This window comes from Oryctolagus cuniculus, chromosome 5, assembly GCF_051225735.1.
Source record: "Oryctolagus cuniculus isolate XC-2025 breed Fujian yellow rabbit chromosome 5, ASM5122573v1, whole genome shotgun sequence".
Lineage (NCBI taxonomy): Eukaryota > Metazoa > Chordata > Mammalia > Lagomorpha > Leporidae > Oryctolagus > Oryctolagus cuniculus.
Genome location: NC_142871.1, coordinates 3,809,145 through 3,831,546, shown reverse-complemented (window position 1 = coordinate 3,831,546; position 22,402 = coordinate 3,809,145).

The window sequence follows — 22,402 nt, the reverse complement described above, 5'->3', positions numbered from 1 at the left end:
GAGCAGCTTCATCCCCAGGCTCAGCAGAACTGAGATTTAGGTGGGGTTTTACAGATTGAGAATTGGAATACAAACAGAACAATACCATTTGCTTTACCTGGATTGTGTTTTGCCCCAGCCCACTGGTTCATACTCCAAGATCCCTTATATCAAACATCACCCAATTCACACTCGTCCTCTCCTCCCTTCATTCAGTCGTCCACTCACTCAGTCATTCATTTACTCACAGCAAGTACATAACCTGAGCATTGGTGCCTTCAGGATGCTCGAGCAGAATCCCGAAGAGAAGTGGTTTGGATAGAACAAACATCTGCTTCTCAGGGATATGCAGGCTAGAAGTCCAAAATCAAGTCCAGACACTGCGGCTGGTAAGAGCCTTTTCCTGGTGGACAGCCCCTGCTTGCTGTGGCACATGGGAGAAGGGAAAGCAAGCTCAGTGAGCCTCTTTGAGGGCACTCATTCCATTGATGACCTCATCACTCCCAGAGCACTTACCTTGCAACCTCAACCCACTAGTGATCAGGCTGCAACATACAAATTGGAAGGCACATATAGCAAGTCACTTAGATGTTAAACAAGAAAGCAATACAGTTTTTTTGTTTTGTTTTGTTTTGTTTTTTTTTTACTTATGGATGAAAAAGAATCAGGGAAGATTGGAAAGTAAAAAATTAAAATAGTGGAAACATGACACCCAGTGCGAGAAAAGAGTGTTTGCAAGTGCAGTGAAGGGAGACCGGCAGGACAACTGTGCTGGGAAACATTGCAGGTTATGCTCTGACACTTCCTGGTTTTCCTGTGTCCTGGCCATGCCTCCAGGGAAACCTTGCCCACGCAGCATTTTAGTCATCCATATGATTATCTTCTTGGATGGGTGATTAACTCCTAGGGGACACATACTAAGTGGGGTCATCATTTTGTATTCTCTGCACGGAGCACATCTCAAACAGTTGGTCAATAAAGCAAACGCCATTAGCCAGCTCAGCCCCCTTCAGTTGCTCCCAGCCACCTCTCTACAAAGATTGTTCTTTGACTTCTCCCTTCTCAAAATTGTCATACCTTTGACAAACACACAGCACAACCTCCGGCATAAAATCTCACAACCTAGGCACAGTCAATTCATGTGGCCGTTATCATTCTCTCTTCTCCCTCAGGAGCACTGGAAGTATCCCCAGAGCAGAATGTGTCGATGATACCCCTATTGCCTCTTAATTGTCAGAGTCGGAATCAGGATAGGATCCAATATGTGATGCAATCTCATACAGCTATGAACTTCATTCCCTCTCACCACTAAGTCACTGCTGCTAAATTTGTCACCCTGCTGTTCTACATCTGCCATCATGCAACAAAATTAAAGAGGCATCAGTACCTTCCCGCTCTCTATGAGTTTCCCCTTGCTGCGATCTGAGTGATTCCGATCTGTGACTTGTGACGGAACACAATTATCACCATATAGTTCTGGAGGTCACTAGTCCAGCATTGGACTCCCTGGGTTAAAATCAAGGTCTCACCAGAGCTGGATGCTTTCCTACAGGCTCTGGGAAAGAGTTCACTCTCTTGCCTTTTTCCCCTTCTATTGGCTGTCAGCATCTCTTAGCTCATGACCCTGTTCCAGTATCCAAGCCACTGGTGACAGCTGATGGAGTCTTTCTCAAGCTTTGTCCTCATCAACTTACTGTTCTGCTTCCATTCTCACATAGAAATATGATTGCTATTACACTGAGTCCATGCAGATAATCCAGACCAACTGCCCAACTCAAGGTCAGGAGATTAGCAAATGTGACTGAGTCTTCAAACCTTACTCCCTTATGCCTCCAACAGAACCATATGCACAGGGCCCCTGGGTTCTGATGTGGAAATCTGGGTCACTATCATTCTGCCTACCACAGGCTCTTTCTGAGCCTGGCTAGGTTTCACTAGGCAGTCTGGACACCTCTGACCCTGTTGCACCAGTGTACTGTTAACAGTAGAACAGGTTAGTTTTTAATTTATGCCTAAAACAATGTGAGGGATCTCCAATTGCAGAACTCAGGGCTCACTCTTTCTATGTTAGAGTTGTTTATTCCCAAAGGGAGGGCGAACACATGCTTGCATCTGTTTTCCCAGGATAGACTCCTGACTCCCACACACTCCCGAGGCAAGAGAAGGAGGGGGTTGCCTATACTCCTGACCATACTTTTGTTGATGCTTCAGGTACCACGACCAAGTGCTTGTATGGGAGGCTCTTGTCTTCGTCAGTTGCCACAGTCCCTTCCACCCTGACCTCGTAGGGCCTCAAAGCTATTCAATCTCTCTGTCCCTTCCACCCCCACTGCAGCTCTGTGCAAATTCTTCCCAGCCCTGCTCTCAGAACAAATGTGTCAGCACTTTGTAACAGATGGTTGCCTTCAACAGTGAACAAAGTTCCTTAATAAATCACACAGACTTCAAGAAATGCTGGGTACACTGTGAAATACAGGCAAGGCAAAGCAATTGCTACCCACGGGATTCACGTGCACAGAGCCCAAAGAGATGGCTACAGAGAACCAGGGTGCACTGCTGTGCCTTCTGAGGGGAAATCAGCCAGGAAAATGACAACCTGTAACACAGAAAAGATCCACTCCATGTTCAAGGCTTAGAGGCTTCCCATTGGTTGCATAATAAAAACTCAGAGCTGAATAGAAGCCCCATTTTATCCAACAGTTTGAATGGATTTGATTTTGGGGTAAATCACTACATCTTTTTAAAGTTAAATTTATCTGGAAAGTAGAGATGCCTACCTTTAAAGCTTTTTGAAATTTTTATAGAACATTCTTTGAAAGCAGCAGAACAACAAACAAACATAAGGGACTGTTCTTCTGTTGCTTCCATCAAACATAAAACTGCCAGGCCTAATTAAATCAAACTGAAGCTTAGTATAAATTAGCTAGTGGTTCTCAATGAGGTGCTCAAAAATTTATCTGGGAAAGGATGAATTATTATGGGTTGTTCAGAGAGTATCCATGTGCTCACTTTTTCCTGTTGAAGTGATCCATGTGATTTAGGGGTATGCAAGTTGGTAGAACAATAAAGATGAGTTTTAAATGCTGCCTACTTGACATTGAAGTGTCCGCTAATATTCCTTTAGGCGGATGAGTGTCTGAGACAAAACCTTAATGCTCTTTGGAAATCTAAACTAATTTTAAGTTGGATTTAATGCTCATGGAATTACCCAGGAATATAAGGGTACTTCAAAAGGTTCATGGAGGATGGAATTACAAGATGAATTTATTCTGGTGCAAAAATAATGGAAATCCATGCATACAAGGATCCTCAAAAAGTTCATGGAAAATGTTATTTAAAAATTTGAATTTCAAAAAATTTTACAGCTAAGTAAACATCTCTTTTAATCTCATTTGCCATGAACTTTTTGAAGTATGCTTATAAAACTATCATTGAAGTTGAGTGATGTGTTTGCATATATTTTGGTTCAGACATTTACAAAACGTGGTTTACAACCTCAGGAAATCCCAACACCAACACCATGTCTGTCATCAATTGGATAGACATATACTTGTATCAATCTGCATTTTAACTGCAGTATTTATGATAATTTTATATATATCATATTTATACCTCCCTCCAAAATATCAAAATTGAATGAACAGTGAATTCCAATCAATTAACATTTTTCTTTTCCTGCTAATTTAAGTGGGTGCAAGGATACAATTATGTAACCTTTTCTTTAATATATTTCACTATTACATCCAGTATAATTGTCCCCATTCACTTAACAAAATGCAAATTATTTTTCAAAGGAACACATTCCTTTCCATTTTAATTCATCTTAAGGTGGAAGGGTTTATTTTGTTTTACTTATATGTGAATGAGGGTTGCATTATCAATGCTTTGTTCAAGGCTACAGGTGGACTGTATGGTTTCCCAAATGATCCTTTTAGAGAAAGAGCAAATCATAGCATAAAATCGAGGGATTTGGAACAAGGCAGCCTTGAGATTAAGTCTGATCTAGGGGCAGGTTTTTGTACTGAAAGTTAGGATATGGCTTCCTGTTTCCCACAGCAGCGCAACTGCATTTGAGCCCCAGCTCCGGCGCCTGTGTGCAGCCTCTTGCTAATGCAGGCCCTATGAGGCAGAAGTTGTTGGCTCAAACAGTTGGGTCCCTACCTCCATCTTGGGAGACCTACTTTGGATTCCCAGTTATCAGCCTTGACAGAGCTTACTTCTGGCCATTCTGTGCATTTAGGAAATGTACCAAAGGATACATCTCTCTCTCCCTCCTTCCCTTGCTCTCTCTCTCCTTTTCTTTCTTTCAGTTAAATAAAATAAACAAAACAATTAACTCTGATTTGCAAAAATCTAGGTTACTTCCTCTATGAATTGACATTGACCTCTCGACTCTCCGTTTCTCAAAAACATTGTAGCAATGTTGAACATAAAATTATGTTGCACTGAAAATCTTATGTTAATGTTATTGGATTTATCAACATTCTATTTATGAATATTTTAAAGTATGTGCTTATTAACTATTTATAAAAATATAAGCTATATTTATATTTATTCTTATTTAAGAAACTTTTTCTAAGGGCAAAGCATTAAAGATATTCTTTTATAATGTTTCCAAAAACATTGAATTTTGTATTCACATTTACATTCATGAGTGACATGGATTTCAATTGTTATTAAATACATATTATTTTCACTATTTAATTGTAAACTGTTTTTAAAAATATTTATTTATTTATTTATTTATTTGAAAAGCAGAGTGAATGACACAGAAGGAAAGACAGAGATGAGATGTCATCTTCTGTGGCTCACGCCCCAAATGCCCTCAACAGCTGGGACCAGGAATAACCAGTAGTATCCTGAATACAAAGCACAATCAAACCAATGGCTACCTAGTGGTCAGTCAAATCACAAGTGAACTGGCTGGAGCAAACATGGCAGCAACTTTTTTGAGATGCTCAGATGTTTTGGGAGACCAAAGAACAATAATATCATGTAATGAGGAGAGTGCTTTTAAAGAGTTAGTCAAATGTTTTCTAGACAAATGCCCAGGAAAACATCACCAGACAGTCCTTCTCCACCATGGCAATGCTCCAAAAAAGAAGCCCAGGCGTGGGAATTCCAGTGGGAAATCCTTAGACATCCATTTTATTGCATCTTTGTGATTTCTTTTTGTTTTCTTAATCTTCATTTGTTTTGAAGTTTTTGGATAATAATGTAAAGGCAAGACTGCATTTCAGGGTTGAATTCCAAGGATGTTTAGTTCTTTAATTCTCAGTGTGGGCTACATAGCTGATACTATCCCATGCAAAAGCATCTTGAGTGTACCCGTCATTGCGGTGCAGCAGGTCAAGCTATTGCCTGTGACATCGACATCCCATATGGGCTGTTACAACCATCTGGAGAGTGAACCAGTGAATGCAAGCCCTTATCTGTCTCTCTCTGTCTCTCCCCCTCTCTCTCTGTAACTCTGAATTTCAAATAAATGAATAAAACTTAAAAGATAATAAATAAATATAAAGTGTTTTGGACTTGATGGAGCTTATATCAAGAAATATAGCTCACTTTTCTGTTTTTATCCTTTAATTTCATTATTCCATAAATGTTTTGACATCTCCTCATATAATGTGAAGGGCATAGTAGGTATGCTTGTTTAAATGTGTTTAGGAGATGAGATCAGTAGAAACATATCTTCCATAATCATTTTTTTCAGTGATTACAATCTTTGCACAGTGAATTTATGTTGAAATATTTATTTTTGTTTTAATTATTGATTTATATAAAGGGAATGAATTTCATGTATTTCATACGTACAGTTTTAAGAACACAATGACACCTCCCACTCTACCTCCCTCCCTCTTCATCTTCCATCCTTCATCCCACTCCATCTCTTATCTCTCTTTTAATTTTTGTGATGACATATACTTCCAATTATTTTATAGTAAAAAACCTTCATCCTCAACTAAATAAAGTATTCAACAGGTAGTAAGTAGAAAAACCACTGTTCCCCAGAGAATAGACAAGGGCTAAACACAATAATCAAATCTCAAGATATCAATTTCACTCATGTACATAACATTTTTTGTACTCTATATAAGATATTCTGTACTTTTCTGTGTATGTTGAATTTATTTTGCCACCAGAATGTCCAGCTAACTTGCTTTGCTGTTCTGGAGTTTTTCAAAATCTCTTAAAATATTCATAATTTTATTAATGATTTCAGTTTTTAATATAATATTGTGCTACTCATAATTAATAAAACATTTTAAACAACATACATACACACTTAAAAATAAATTTTAATCTTTGGACTTACCTGAATTTTTCTAGTTGATTCTACTAAATATTTTATCACTAAGTTTAAAAGTATACTTGGTGTAGGAAGAGAAAGATGGCATATGAGTAAGAGGCACCATCATTCATGTCTCCATAGAGACATCCATTTGAACAGCTATTAGCACACATTCCCAAGAGCTAAGGAAGCCAGGTGAGGCACCACAGAGCCTGGTTTTATGATAATAAGAAGATGCAATGAAGGCAGAAGGAAAGAAAGGTTTGCCATGTTACAATCCCCAGGTCCAAGCATCCCTTCTCTATGCCTCCCACTTGGAGGAGGGAGACGAAATTAAGTACAGATCACAGACTTGGAAGAGTAGGCTTGCAACTGTAACACAGACCCAGCTGGGCATTTGGGCCCCTGCCCCGAAGCCAGTACAGCAGACAGAGTGAATAAGGGACCAATGGACAACCTCTACCACCATTCTCCCATCCTCTGCTGGGTAGTACAGGAAGGCTGCCGTCACTGAGGAGCACAGCGGGAAAGTTGGTCCAGGACTTTGCTTGGCCCAAAGGCCTCCATCTCCAGGGCAGTATCTGCAGATCGGGCCTCTAGCAGTTCATTCTGAGTTACACCCAAATGCAGATTTGGAACCATCCAGGAACAAAGGTCTCCTCTGCTGCTGAAGTGGTGACGGCCCGCCCCAAGTGTATTTGTACTTGTTCAGATCTCAACCTGAAATGGCAGAAGTGTCCACAGGTCTGAGGAAATGAGCAGCCTTCTTTAAGTTTCCAGAAGGCAGGCCCAGACAGAGACAGATTTTAGAGGCTGGAAAAAAAAAATTGAGCCCTTCAATTCACAGATGACATTTCACGCCAACAAACATCATAACTCTTAGAAAATCATGATCCCACCTAATGAGAAAAGGAAGTCAGAAACTGCTCATAGAGAACCTGATACATGCATATATAGTCAGAGGCGTACTTTAAAAGAGCTGTTTTAAAGAAACTCAGCAAGATTCAGGAAAATACAGACAATTCATTTCCCTAACTCAGAAACTTAACAAAGCTCTGGGAGTAATTTTTTAAAAATCAAAGAGAAAGTCTTGAGCTGAAAAGTACATTAAGGGAAGTTAAATCATGATAGAAGTCATCAATGGCAGAATAAATCAAACAGAAGAAAGCATTATTGAGTTCAATAATAGGACATTCGAATACGTACAATCAGAAGAGAATAAAGGGGGACAGGATGAAAAGGAATTAAAGAAGCTTACAGAAACTCTGCAACAGCATTAGGGGATCAATTATCTGGGTTAATGGCTTTCAAGAGCAATTTGAGAATATAAAAGGATAGAAATCATATCCAAAGAGATAATAACAGAAAACTTCCAACACCTTGAGAAAGTTACAACTACCTTGCATCTTCTCGATAGGGGAAAGTCAGGTCACCAGGCAGGATCAACTCAACCACACCTAACAGCACACTTTATAATCGAGCTGCAGGCGAGAGAACCCAGTAACACGTACGGTGTCCCCGTTCTCCTGGCTTCAGACCCTCGGCTGGGTCTTCACAGGCCAAAGGGGACTGAGACTTTAACAGCACTGACGGATTAAAAATACTAACCAAGAACACTCAAGCAGCAAATACATGCTTTAAAGGCAAAAAAAAAAAAAAATAGGAACATTCTCAGATAAACCAAAAAAATTACCGAATGTATCACCACTAGACCTGTCCTTCAGATGGGTTAAAAAGAGCTCTTTAAACTGAAAGAGGAGATAACAAGTCAAAAGAAAATGAAACTAGTCTCTCACTGTACACAAAATCAACTCAAAATATATTAGACATAAATGGAAGACATGAAACTACTAGAAAAACATAAGAGAAAATACTTTAAGATGTTGGAATGCATAAGGATTTTGTAGGTAGGCACAGGAAACAAATTTTAAAAAGACGAATAATCGGGATTTCATCAAACAAAGAGCTTCTGCACAGCGTAGGAAACAACCCATAGACTGAAGGGAGAACACAGGGGATGGGAGAAAATGTTTCCAAAATATACATCTGACAAGATGTTAATAACAGGAGTGTATAGGGAAATCAACTCGCTAGCACATAACCAAATAATCTCATTAAAAAGTCAGCGATGGGGGCCAGTGCTGTGACATAGCAGGTAAAGCCACCACCTGCAGTGCTGGCATTCCATATGTGCGCTGGTTCAAGTCCCGTCTGCTTCACTTCTAATCCAGCTCTCTGCTGTGGCCTGGGAAAGCAGCAAAAGATGGCTCAAGTGCTTGGCCTCCTGCACCCACATCGGAGACCTGGAAGAAGCTCCAGGCTCCTGGCTTCAGATTGGCCCAGCTCTGGCGGTTGTGGCCATTTGGGGAGCGAACCAGCAGATGGAAGAGCCCTCTCTCCCTTCCTCTGCCTCTGCCTCTACCTCTCTGTAACTCTGCCTTTCAAATAAATAAATAAATAATAACAAGAGTTGGGCAGGTTGTGGAGAAAAAGGAACAATTACATACTGTTGGATGAAATGAAAATTAGTATAGCCATTATGAAAAACGGTAAGAAAGTTCATCAAAGAAGTAAAAATAAGCTATGATATAATCCAGCAATCTCAGTATTGGGTATATATCAAGGGAAATTAACTCAATATCTTGAAGACACATCTTCAGTCCTATGTATCATGATACTGTTCACAATAGACAAGTAATGAAGACAATATATGTGTTCCCAACTGATGAATAGACAAAGATAATGGAACATAAGGAAATATTATGAAGTCATGAAAAAGAATGTTACCCAGTTATTTGTGACAATATGGGTATCAGCGTGTTAAGTGATATTGGCCAGGCAAAGAAATACAAGTACTATGTGGTCTCACTGATATCTAGAATATAACAGAGTTGATCTCATATAAGTATTTTAAAGTAATTAATTTATTTGAAAGGCAGAATTATAGAGACGGAGTTGGGGGGTCGTACAGAGAGAGTTTCCATCTGCTGGTTCACTCCCCTAATGGCTGCAAAGCCAGGAATCTAGATCTCCATCTTGATCTCCCACATGGGTTGCAGGGACCAAATACCCTAGACATCATTTGTTGCCTTCTAAGGTACACATTACAGGAAGCTGGAATCAGAGGGAGAGACAGCGTTGAATCTATACGCACTTCTATGGGATGGAGTTGGTGGGTAGCTTAGCTTCTATGAAAAGCCCACTTGTCATTTGCTGTCTTGATGTGTGTGTACTTTGGGCTGGCCCAGCCCTAGCTGTTTTGGGGATTTGGCAAATGAACCAGCATTCAAGTGGGCGAAAAGCCCACTTGTCATTTGCTGTCTTGATGTGTGTGTACTTCATGTGATGTTCAAATAAGCATAATTACAACAGTCCCCTCAAATATCATTCATCCCTTTTTGGTGAAAAACATACAAAATAATTCACTCTACTGTCTATTTAAATGTATATAGCAAATTATTGTTCTCTATAGCCATTCTACTATTCAATAGAATACCCAACAGAACTCCTTTCTCCTAACCAAATCTTAGTACTTTTTAATCACTTATCAAACATTCTCCTTCCTTCCCTCTCTCCAATTCCTCTCTGCTCTCAATTTACATGAGATAGGGGCCAGCATTGTGACACTAGCATCCCAAAGGGGCATTGGTTCATGTCTAGCTGCTCTGCTCTTGCCTCCCTGCTAATGCACCTAGGAAAGCAACAGAAGATGGCCCAAGTCCTTGGGCCGCCACGCCCATGTGTGAGACTGATGGAGATCCAGGCTCATGACTGGCTGCTGCAGAGCTCAGTGCTGGGTCCAGCTCTTCCCTGCAGCTGGCAGGAAACCATCACTTGCTGCTTTCCAGGATGCACATTAGCAGAAAGTTGGAGTGGAAGCAGAACTGGGACTTGAACCCAAGAACTCCAAAAATGGGATGTGGGCATCTCCACCACCCCACCAAACTCCCACTTTGTGTTTCTGTGTGGGTGTAAACAGATGAAATCTTTACTTAATATATACTATATCAATCTTCCATAAAGATCATCTATAAAGATGATTGAAGATGAATCTTGATGTGAATGGAATGGGAGAGGGAGGCAGAGATGTGAGGGGTGCGAGTGGGAGGGAAGTTATGGGGGGAAGCCATTGTAATCCATAAACTGTACTTTGGAAATTTATATTTACTAAATAAAAGTTAAAAAAAGGTTATCAAAATGCAGTCATATCTCGGCCGCTAATTGGAAACCACTGTTAAAAATGAATTCCGTTGGGGTGGGAGTAGGGAGCTCCTACTGTTGTGGGCTTTTAAGGAGTAAGTCAGCAAATGGAAGATCTCTCTAACTCTCTGACTTTGAAATAAATATTTTAAAAATTTAAATATATATATATATATATATATATTTCTTGGAATTACAGAATATTAGGCAAACTGTTTAATTGAAACAATATTTTTGGGCCAGCGCCGCGGCTCACTAGGCTAATCCTCTGCCTTGCGGCGCCGGCACACCGGGTTCTAGTCCCGGTTGGGGCGCCGGATTCTGTCCCGGTTGCCCCTCTTCCAGGCCAGCTCTCTGCTGTGGCCAGGGAGTGCAGTGGAGGATGGCCCAGGTGCTTGGGCCCTGCACCCCATGGGAGACCAGAAAAAGCACCTGGCTCCTGGCTCCTGCCATCGGATCAGCGCGGTGCGCCGGCCGCAGCGCACCGGCCGCGGCAGCCATTGGAGGGTGAACCAACAGCAAAAGGAAGACCTTTCTCTCTGTCTCTCTCACTGTCCACTCTGCCTGTCAAAAAAATAAAATAAAATAAAGAAACAATATTTTTTTCAAAATCATAAATGAACAGTAAATGAATTTTTGTAAAGTGAATACATTCAGGTAATCACCAGATTAAATGACAGTGCATGACCAGTACTCAGGAGCTAATCTCAAGTCTATGTGGGTCTTGTGTATTGCCTTTTAAAAGGAAGCCTTGTGTTAAATTCAGAAACCATCAATGATTTTTACTCTTCAAACCAAAATTATGAATGGATTGATGACATTTTGCATCAAATTTCAGTCACTCAACTGAATTTTCCAGTATTAATTATTGCTTGTTATTCCCATATATCAGAGACTATGATATATTTATCAACTAACACCCAGATTTTTCAAATTTTTAGTTACTAAATCAGAGGTGCTATTATGAACATACTTTTAAGTATACTAGGTCCATATTAATTAAGTTTATTGCATAAATAGTTGTAGGTTTTGCAGTGAAAAGTTATAAATACTCTCCACTTTAGTAGATACAGTCAACACATTTTCAAAACTGTTAAGTATCAGTGCTAGATAAAGTGTGTGAAGGACAGACATTTGGTGCAGCAGATGATTCTTGGATGCCCACATCCCATCCTGCCTGGGCTGGATTCCCAGCTCCACTCCCCACTTCAGCTTCCTGCTGATGTGCAGCCTGGGACTCAGCAGGTGGTCACGCAACTACCTGCTCCATGTTATTCATGTGGAATTCCTGGACTGAGTTCAGGGCTCCTGGCCTCAGCTGGGTCCAGCCTTGGAGATTGTTGGTATTTAGGGAATGAACCAGTAGAATAAGGGAGATCTCTCTGTTTTAAAAATAAAGAGTAGGGGGGCGGCAATGTGGCTTAGTAGTCTAAGCTCCACCTGTGGTGCCAGCATCCCCGCATGGGCACCCGTTTGTGCCCCAACTGCTCCTCTTCCCATCCAGCTCCATGATAGTGGCCTGGGACAGCAGTGGAAGATGACCCAAGTACTTGGGCTCCACCTGGGAGACCCAGAAGAGGCTTCTGGTTCTTGACTTTCAATTAATCCAGCTCCAGACATTGTAGCCATTTAGAGAGTGAACCAGAGGATGAAAGATCTCTCTCACTCTCTCTCTCTCTCTCTCTCTCTCTCTCCATCTCTCTGTCTGTAACTCAGTTACAAATACATAAATAAATCTTTTAAAAAAAATAAAGAAGTATATAAGATGATCAATTATGGCAGAACTATGATAACCCCTTATATTTTCTGTCTTTTTCAAAATCAGCAATTTTTAGAGTACAGTGGTTATTTTGTTGTCTTATTTTTTATTCCCCTAATAATGAAATTAAATAATTTTTCATATGTTTATTAGCTATTTTGACATTCTCCTTTAGAGTGCTCGCCTTATTTATCACATGTTTTTAATTTGTTTAACTATTGTGTAGAATATTTTTATATATTTTGGACACACAGGCTTTGTTATAAAAACATATTCATGTCCTGTGTACATATCACTATTTCCATAGCTCTCCCTTGTTTTGAAATATTATGATTACTCACTGGGACTAGAAAAATGACATTTCAGTATCTTGCTTATCTTCTACTAGGGTGTTGTTGTTTTTAGGAGCTTCTCCACTGAAGTATAAAGCACAAATTATGTGTTTGCAGCAAGATGTGCAGTCTACAACTTTGTGTGTTCTATGCAATCATCATTACAGCAGAATATTTTTTTATTTATCCTGTCATTTGTTTTTAAAGTCATGGTTACTAAAATGTATTTGTTTTCCAATATTTAGGCAACTTTATCTCTTTTTCTTTATTTTAAAATGTTATTTGGAAGGAAGAAGGACAGAGAGACATCTCCCATCTGCTGGTTCAGTCCCCAAATGCCCATAACTGTCAAGTCTGGGCTGTGCTGAGTACATTTCTGAGAACTCAGTCCAGATCTCCTGTTGAGTGGCAGAGGCACAAGCACTCAAGCCATCATCTGTTCCCTCCCCAAGTGCACATTAGCAGGACCCTGGATTGGAAACAGGCTGCAACTTGAATCTGGAGACCTCAGTGTAGGACATGGCATCTTCCATTTACCTGCCAATTAATTTCTAGATTATTTCACTGTATTCACACACGTACTTTGGATGATTTCCACTCTTAGGATGAAAGACAGGCTTACAAGGTCCAGCAGTTGTCAGTTCTATGCAATGTTCTCCATGCCAATTAGGTCAGACTTCATAGACTTAACTTATTTTGTTTAATTTTGTCAGTTTATTTTACACAAAGATGGGTACATTAGAGTAATCTTATTAGATCATGGAATTTTTCTTTTCTTTTTGTCTTTCTATTACGTTACATTTAAAGTTACAATATTAGTTGTGTTCAAGTTCACAACTGATGCAATTTCCAGTAAGTTGATACATAAATTATAAAATGTCCTATTTTATGTCCTACTGATTCTTCTTGCTTAAATGTCTACTTTGTCTGATATTGTTAATCTACAGTGGATTTCTTTAAGGTATTATTTGATTTATTTATTTTTCTTACTTTCAAGTTTTATGTGACATTTATATTTCAGTGTATCTCTTTGTAGGTAACAATTACTTGGATATTTTAAATCCAACTTGATAATCTCTGTACTTTAATTGAAGTATTTAATCCATTTTTATCTAAATTTAAATTACCAAAATTTCATTTGAATATCTTTGTACTTTCTTTTCTATATTCCCTTTTTACTCCTTCCTTGCTTTCTCCTGGATAAGATATTCATAGTACTTTTATCATATCACTCTAACTTTTCAAGAATTTATTTTACAAGTTACCTTATTAATATCCATAGGTTAATATAGTCTAATTTATGTAAGTGCTTTTCCTACTTTCAAGGCTGTAATTTAGAAAACTTTAGCATTTGATAGCCTGCTAATTTTATCATTTAATTCCATATTTTGAACAGAAATTCCATTTGTGATTCTTTATATGGCCAATGCTCTCTCAATTTATAACTGTTTACTCAACTTATAACTTTTCCTTAGTCTTTATTACTTCCTACCTGTCTGTATTTCCTTCTGAAGAATTACTTTTACAATTATTTTTTGGTTTATTGATGCCAGAAAAAAAGCTCCAGTTTTCATTTTTCTGGAAATCTAAATATTGATTGTACTCTTTTGATTGCTTGCAGCATAGTGTGCTACATTTATTGAGTAAATGTACATTTATGCAATCATAATGGAATGTTCAGTGAGAATTTATGGACTTGGGAATATGTTGCATGTTTTTCTTTTTAGTCTGGACTGTACCAAAATTACCAAAAGTTAATAGGCCTATTTATACTGGGAATGACTTTCTATTTTTTGGAAAATATCACGGTAATATTCCCTTTATTATCTACAGATAGAAGATGTATCTACCTGAAGCTCTGATGAACAACCAAATTATATTTTCCTTTGTATAAAATATCAATCTTTCACAATAGAGAACCAAACAGCAAAATATTTTAGGGTTTCAGGATCAGATAGTTTCTGTCAGAACTGCTGAACTCATCTGCTGCAGCATGAAGGCAGCCACTGAGTAGACAAGACCTGAACCAGTGACTGAGGCTGTGTTCCTTTCCAGTGAAAATTCATTTATATCAAGAAAAAATGTTGAGCAAGGACAGACATAGCTTCTTAACAATGTGCATTCTCTTGGATTTGTATCAAAGCAAAAGAGCAATTTGGGAAGAAGGAAAATGAGGTCCTGTCCTGCCATAGTGTTTTTGATCTTCAAATAATTTTGCTGTTTGCTGGAATGCACCAGGAAAATGATGGGAGGTTGAGACCGAACATTACAACCTTTAGGGTTGAGAAAATGTGGCAGATGCCAAACTTCTGAAGATATGAGTAGGAACAGATGGATATGCCATAAAGAAAATGGTAGATAGATTCCTACTTTTGCTTGAGATAAGAGGATGGAGTATCTATCAAGCAGCTTTTCTTGTGTGTGTAAGTTCTGGACACGCATAGGTCAGGCTCAATTCTAATACTTTTTCTACAATATCAGTAGAATAGTCTGCTGGTAGTAAAATATTTTGTTACTTTTCTTTCACCTGAAATTTCCACTTAGGTCCCAATGTCTATGGAGTGTTAAGCAGGCAATTTCTGGGTTTTGCTTTTTTGAGTGTTTACTCTTTCTTCTCTGTGAATATTCCTGAGTATAACTGGTATGTTACCTTCCCAAATTGTCACCCTGTTCTGCAAAATACAAAGGAGCTTTAGAAAGTTAATGGAGGGCCAGTGCCGCAGCTCACTTGGTTAATCCTCTGCCTGCGGCGCCAGCATCCCATATGGGCACCGGGTTCTAGTCCCTGTTGCTCCTCTTCCAATCCAGCTCTCTGTTGTGGCCCAGAAGGGCAGTGGAGGATGGCCCAAGTTCTTGGGCCCCTGCACCCGCATGGGAGACCAGGAGGAAGTACCTGGCTCCTGGCTTCAGATCGGCGCAGCTCCGGCCGTAGCAGGCATTTGGGGAATGAACCAACGGAAGGAAGACCTTTCTCTCTATTTCTCTCTTTCACTGTCTAACTCTACCTGTCAAATAAAAAAAAAAGTTAATGGAAAATAGCATGAATAGCTCAATATGTTTGGGTATAAAATTTTTGAAATTCACACATATAAAATATTCATGTGATATGAATTTGAAAAGATATGCATGGAATTATTTTTCACACCAGAATAAAATTATCTTTTAATTTCATATCTCCATTATTTTAAAATACTCTCATTCACCATTACTCTACAGGTTTTCAAGATTTTTGTTGTTTTTGGTTTTCATCAACTTTATTATGACGTGAATAGAAATAATGTCTTTGAATTTAACTTATTTGAGGTCCCTGAGTTTCTTGAATCTCTAAATTCATATGCTTAGCAAATTCAATAACTTGGTGGCTATTGACAATTTTAGACTTACCTGGTCTACTCTACTGCCCTACTCTTTCTGGTACTGCAAGTACAACTTAGAGCTTTTGATGAATCCATGGAATTCTGTTTGTTTCATTTCTCTTTATCTTGCTTTCTTGGTGCTTCTCAGATGGGCCAATCCTTTCCATCTGGTATTTTATTCACTGGCTCCTCTGCCTTCTTGATCCTGCTGTGGCCCTCACTTTCCAGTTGCTTATAGTCTACTGGAATTTCCTTAATTCCATTGATTTCAATTGTGTTTGTCTTTAACTCACAGAGCATAACTAAAATAAGTGTTTGTATTAGTTTGGGCTGCAATCATACATTACCACAGGCTAGAAGATTCCCACTTGCCCTTATGGCCTCATTTATCTTCAGTGGCTTCTAAAAGCATCATCTCCAAATACAGTCACATTGAGGGTGAGTGCTCTAACACTTTAATTGGGGGAAGGGTAGGATGAAATTCAGTCCATAGCAGCAGTTGGAAGTCTCGTTCTGCTAATTCCAACGTCTAAGTCATGGCAAGGTTGCAGTCAGTGGATTGCTATTTTTATCCTCTGTGGAAGGGATATATTATCTTGGTCCTTAGTATGTCCTCAAATTTTGAATTAGATCCTGGGCATTATGGATCTTACATTCCATGGTGTTTGAATTGGTCTATAATCTCCCAGAGCATGATATTTTCCCTAAGGACATAATCAACCCAATTAGTATCAACGTGAAGCCCTCTCTCAGCTGGAGTGGGTGGCAGTTTGAATCTCTGTGTGGCTGCAGGATCGGACTGCAGCTGCTCTGCCTGTGCATAAGATCCAGAGTCAGAAGACCCCACTCTCCAGTCCTCTTCCCTCCTGAGATCCTGCCTGAAACTCACGCTACAAGGTTTCTTTCCCTACTTACGCTGGCCAGAAAATAATGGGATTTTTGGTTCAGTTGTGTCACTTGTCTGAGGGGTATCTTTGGGCAAAACCACAAGAATTGAAAAAAATGAGGAGTTTACTATGTTAGCCTCATCCCAAATATTGATGCTTGCTTTTCTTTGCTGTTCAGAGATTATACAGGTCATTGGTGGGAGCACGGACCATGGGGGTTTTTGCTACTGATGGTTGTTTGTATTTTGAAAGCTGTTTCAATGGCGATCAGATTCCATTTTGACAGTGACTTCATTTTAGGAATGGGATTCTACCATCTCACGGCTGCCACTGTTTCAGTTAAAAAGGCAGCTGTCAGTCTCACGCGTTGCTCCATGAAGGGCGGTGTATATGCTTCCCTGTGGCTGCTTCTTCAGATTGTTCTCATCATTTGGTGATTATTTTATGAGAATGTGTGTAGAGGCATATTCATTGTCTTGTTTGCAATGCTCCTTATCATGCATTCCCTGCACCATCTCTGGGAATACAATTGCAAACCTTTTAACCTTTTCTCCATGTCAAATGCATCTCTTACAGCTTTGGCTCTCTCATTTTTTTCTATTATTTAGGCAATAAATTTTCTACTGGTCACTAATCCTTTATTTTACTGTGAGTGATTTGCTTTTAAAACCATGTATTAATTGACTTCTTCACTTCAAGCATGATTTCAACTTTAGAAATTTGATCCCCTTTACAGGTAAAATGGTTCCTGTTTTCATGTCCTTGTTTTGAATATGCTAATCACAGTTATTTAAAGATTGTGTTGGATATATTGAACTGCTTTGCTGCCACCTCCTCTACTTCTTTGCTTTATTTTCTCTGAGTTATGTCTCTTGCTATGCTGATAATTTTATTTTATTGAAAGCTAGATTTTATGTTTACAGAAAATGTAAGGTCTATAGTGTTGCTCCCCCATTCGCAGAGGAACGACTCTAGACCCTACGCTGTTCTTTCTGCCCAGCTCTTCCCGGGTTAGCTGCCGGTCCCTCACTCGCAGAGGAACGATGCCGTCCCGGGTTAGCTGCCGCCCCCGCCCCTCCACGGAGGGGCGGCACACCCCACCGCTTTCCCAGCTTCCGTGGAGGAGCGACACACCGCCGGCCGGCTCTCAGGGGTTCCTCAGATGTTCCTGGTGCATGTTGTCTCTCTCCTCCTTTATAGTCCTCTTCCACCAATCCATGCTCTGCTGCCCACACGCCGAGCACACTGCTCTCCTCCAATCAGGAGCAGGATCAGCTCCTGCAGCTTATCAGTCAAACTGATGAAGCAGCTGCTTAGAAGTTGTTTACTCCTCTCCCAGCGCCATATTGTGGGAGAGCAGATGCATAGAATAAGTCTTAATTCCAGTAACTTAGTCTAGTCTCAGTTGCTCCCCACACTATAGATTCTATTTCTTTCAGAAGGAACTTAGTTTAATTTACTGCCAGGATTAAATCAGGGAAAAAACCCTAATGCCATGAGGAGTTGGGCTGATATTCAGCTGGACAGTGTTTGTGAGCTCTGGTCTGTCTTTGGTTCACATGTATTCCTAGGGTCTAAACGCTAAGACAGGATACAATGTTGCACAGTGTCCTTCTACACCAGCAGCCCATAAACTCCAATTTTTATGTTCCAACAACTTGAAAATGTCAATGCAATTTAGTTTCTCATACTAAGCAGTCACTTTACACTCAGTGCTGGCAATGCTGAAATACAGCTAATGATTCAGCACCAAGGTGGTTCAGATTATCAACCATTTCCCTTTGCTCCCGCTGTCATCTGGAATTGGGCTTTCTTCTGCGCTTGCTTTGTTTCTCTGTTTAAGCAGCTTTAAATTGGCAAATATGTTGAAAGGAACACAGTCATACAGTACTGGGCTCAGCTCAATGAGTTTTCTTTCTCTTGGGAATTTTGGCCTCTCAAGTCCTGGATGTTTTTGTAGCTTTCAGATGCATTCAAGCAGATGTTTTAAGTGTTCGTATTTTATGCCACTTTTCTAAATGATCTCACTGTTTGGATGATCTGTTGCAAACTATTGTCTTTTAGTCAGGAGTGCAGCATTGCACTTGCCTTACACATTGACCTGGCAAATTATATGTCACCTTTAGATGTGTGGCGGTTTTAAAATTTACAAACAATAAAAATCCAAGGAGGCATCATAAATTGATAAATGTCATTTCAAATGTAAGACAGGAAAGAATGGCTAAGTCAACATCACCTCCCCTGCACTTAACAAAGATTTGTGTTTATGGGAGTTCTAGCCCAGTTTTCGCAGAGTAATTCTAGAGTTCTCCATAGTCACCAGCTTCACTTCTTACTCATTCTTACCATTATCAAAATTTGTGTCATCTTCTCAGTGGGAGAGGGCCATGAAGTCTCTAGGATGTTTCTCTTTCACATAGGATGGACAGAAGGATTCTCCAGTGCAGAGGTGAGAGCTGAGGATTCACCCACTGTAGAGGTCTGAGGTCTGAAACATCGCCCTACAAACAGGAAGCCCCCACCTGCTAGGACCACAAAGCTGCCTGCTCAGTGTGAGGGAGCTGTAATCCCCCAGTCATCCACGTGAGAGAGCTGTAATCCCCAGTCATCCACGTGAGGGAGCTGTAATCCCCCAGTCATCCACGTGAGGGAGCTGTAATCCCCCAGTCATCCACGTGAGGGACCTGTAATCCCCCAGTCATCCACGTAAGAGAGCTGTAATCTCTCAGTCTTCAGTGAAGAGCATCCCTGGGGCAAGTCATTCTAGCAGTGGCCAGAGTGGTCCACGGTCCACACAGACTCCCAGGGCTTCTCACTGAAGGCCCTGTGTCAGGAGGAGGGCTTAAGAGGCACTTAGAAGTAAACCTGGAGGAAGATTAGATGTTTTGGAAGAATAAGAATTAGAATTAGAAGACTGAGAATGAAATAGAGGCATGCATACATGGGAAACATGAGGGAATCTGATGTGGGCCAGGCATAGCAAGCAGAAATAAAAATAGGATGGCATTGGAGTGTGTCCTTGTGATAGATCATTTGAGCCTAATAGCACAAACAACAAGGAAGTAAATTACTGCACTGGTAAGCTGACGTTAAGGCTGGGGTCCACACAAATGACAGGGAGTGGTAGGCGCTTCTGGTTCCATAGAACTAACTAGATGCTTCCCTATCTGGATCTACAGACCCAACTAGTTGCCTACTTATCAGATCCCGCAGTGAAAAGAACACGGAGTACATATAGAGGAGCATGCTCACACACCAGTTAACTGAAACAAATAGAAAAATAGAAAATACATGCACATTAATACTTCCCGGGAAGCCTGACTGGAGCTGGCCAAATGCTGGATGCAATGTCAGAGTCATCGCAATCGTTCCTACACTCTCAGAAAGTGATACTGTTGTACTAAAAACTTGCTTTATGTCGGCATTTGGTAAAAAAGATCATTTATGGAGAAACAAAAGAAATTCTAAAAATTGATTTATCATTCATCCCAGACAAATCTTCACGTGACTATTTGATGTTTGCACTGGAATCAACTCCCAAATCCTTTACCATCTGGTCACTGACAGCCGTGATGGCCACATCAGCAAGCCTAGCTTGTGATAGTCATTTGTCATTTTTAACTACATCCAGGCAATGTCAGTCTGACTCATGCACATTCCCATGTCGTCTGTGTTTTGATTCCAACAACCAGGTATAAAACAAGCATGCTTTATTACATTTTTATTCAATTACAATCTATGAGAAGAAAAACAACTGACAAAAAAAGATGTCATTGTCTTTATCATGTAACTATGTCTACCAAGCCATGATATCCAGAGCCAAAAATACACTGCCATATGGACGCTCCCCCTTGCCGCTCAACCAATTCGATTGGCATGCATTCATTTTCATCACTGACACTTCAACCGCTAATTTTCTTAAAAAATAAACTGATTTCTTCCTTAAGTAAGATGAATGAACACTGAACTCAATTTTATTCACGTAAATATCTTAGCAGTGGAGTCAACTTCTCCCAGTAAAAATAACACACAACAGAGGTCAAGATGATTTCTGCAACGTCACACCAGATAGTAGAATGTTCATCAGTACCTCCCAAGATTGTTCTCTTATGTCCTCAACAAACTTGCCTTCGTGAGGTTTTGGAATTAAATGATGCTACTTTGGTTACAAAATGCTTTTTAGAATCCAGAAAACTGTTTTGTACCCTTGGAAAAGCGTTATACTACTAATTGCTTAGGTCTGTATCACCTACGACAAGTAAGACCCAAATGAGGCCCCTGCGCCCATGTGGGAGACCTGGAGGAGGCTCCTGGCTCCTGGCTTCAGATTGGCATAGCTCTGGCAGTTGCGGACAACTGAGAGGTGAGCCAGCAGATGGAGGACCTCTCCTCTCTCTCTCTCTCTCTTCTCTCTTTGTGTGGCTCTCTGACTTTCAAGTGAATGAATGAATTCTTAAAAAAAAAAAAGGAAAAAAAAAAGCAAATGAAGGAGACTCTGTGGAACCTGGCCAGAGAGTAGCAACTGTAACACCAGAGAGGCCCACATGCTGTGGACTGAATGTTTGGCTCACAACCCCACAAATTCCTCTGTTGAAATTTACTTCACAAGGTGATGCTGTTTGAAGGTGGGGCCTCTATGAGGTGATTGATTACTTCATCAGGCTGGAGCCTCGTGAATGGGATTACGTGCACCAGGAGCTCCCTTGCCCTCCGACCACGGGAGATAGTAGTGGGAAGGCGCCGTGCCAATCTATTTTGTGGGCCTTGGACATGCAAGATGTTCTCGCCCCTGCATTAGAGGCTCCACAGAGCTCCCTTGTTCCTTCTACCATGTGAGGTTGCAGTGGAAAGAATTCATCTCCGAGCAGCAAGTGTTCCCATCAGACACAACCCACGGGTGCCTTGATCTTGGCCTTCTTAGACTCCAAACTATGAGAAATGCATTTTGTTGCTTATAAGCCATCCAGCCAATGGTGCTTCATTGTAGCCACCCAAACTCACTAAGACAACGTCCATTGCTTAAAAAAAGGGGTAAGTTTGGGGCCAGCACTGCGGCACAGTGGGTTCCGTTGCTGCCTGTGATACTGGCATCCAATATCAGCACCAGTTTGGGTCCTGGCTGTTCTACTTCTATTCCAGCTCCATGCTAATGGCCTGGGAAAAGCAGCAGATGATGGATCAAGTGTTTGGGCCCCTGCTACTCACATATGAGACCGAAATAACCATCTGGCTCCTGGCTTCAGCCTAGCCCAGACTTGGCCATTGCCATCTGTTGAGTGAACCAATGGTTAGAAGATTCTCTCTCTCTCTTATTTCTCTTTCTCTTGCCTTCTATTTCTCTGTGACTATGAATTTCAAATAAATAAATAGATCTTAAAAATGTAATATTGATGAGATTTAACATCTGTTCTTGCTGTCAAATGCCCACAATTTTTAAGATCAGTAAACTTAAGAAAAAAAAAATTCTCCTGTGCAACCCAGAAGTGGTGGATCAGTCCTAAAATTTATCTCCACTTCTTTATCCACAACCAGTGAACACACAGAAAAATCTACAAGTTGTGAATACAAACTACCCATTCTGGATGTTATACTCATTT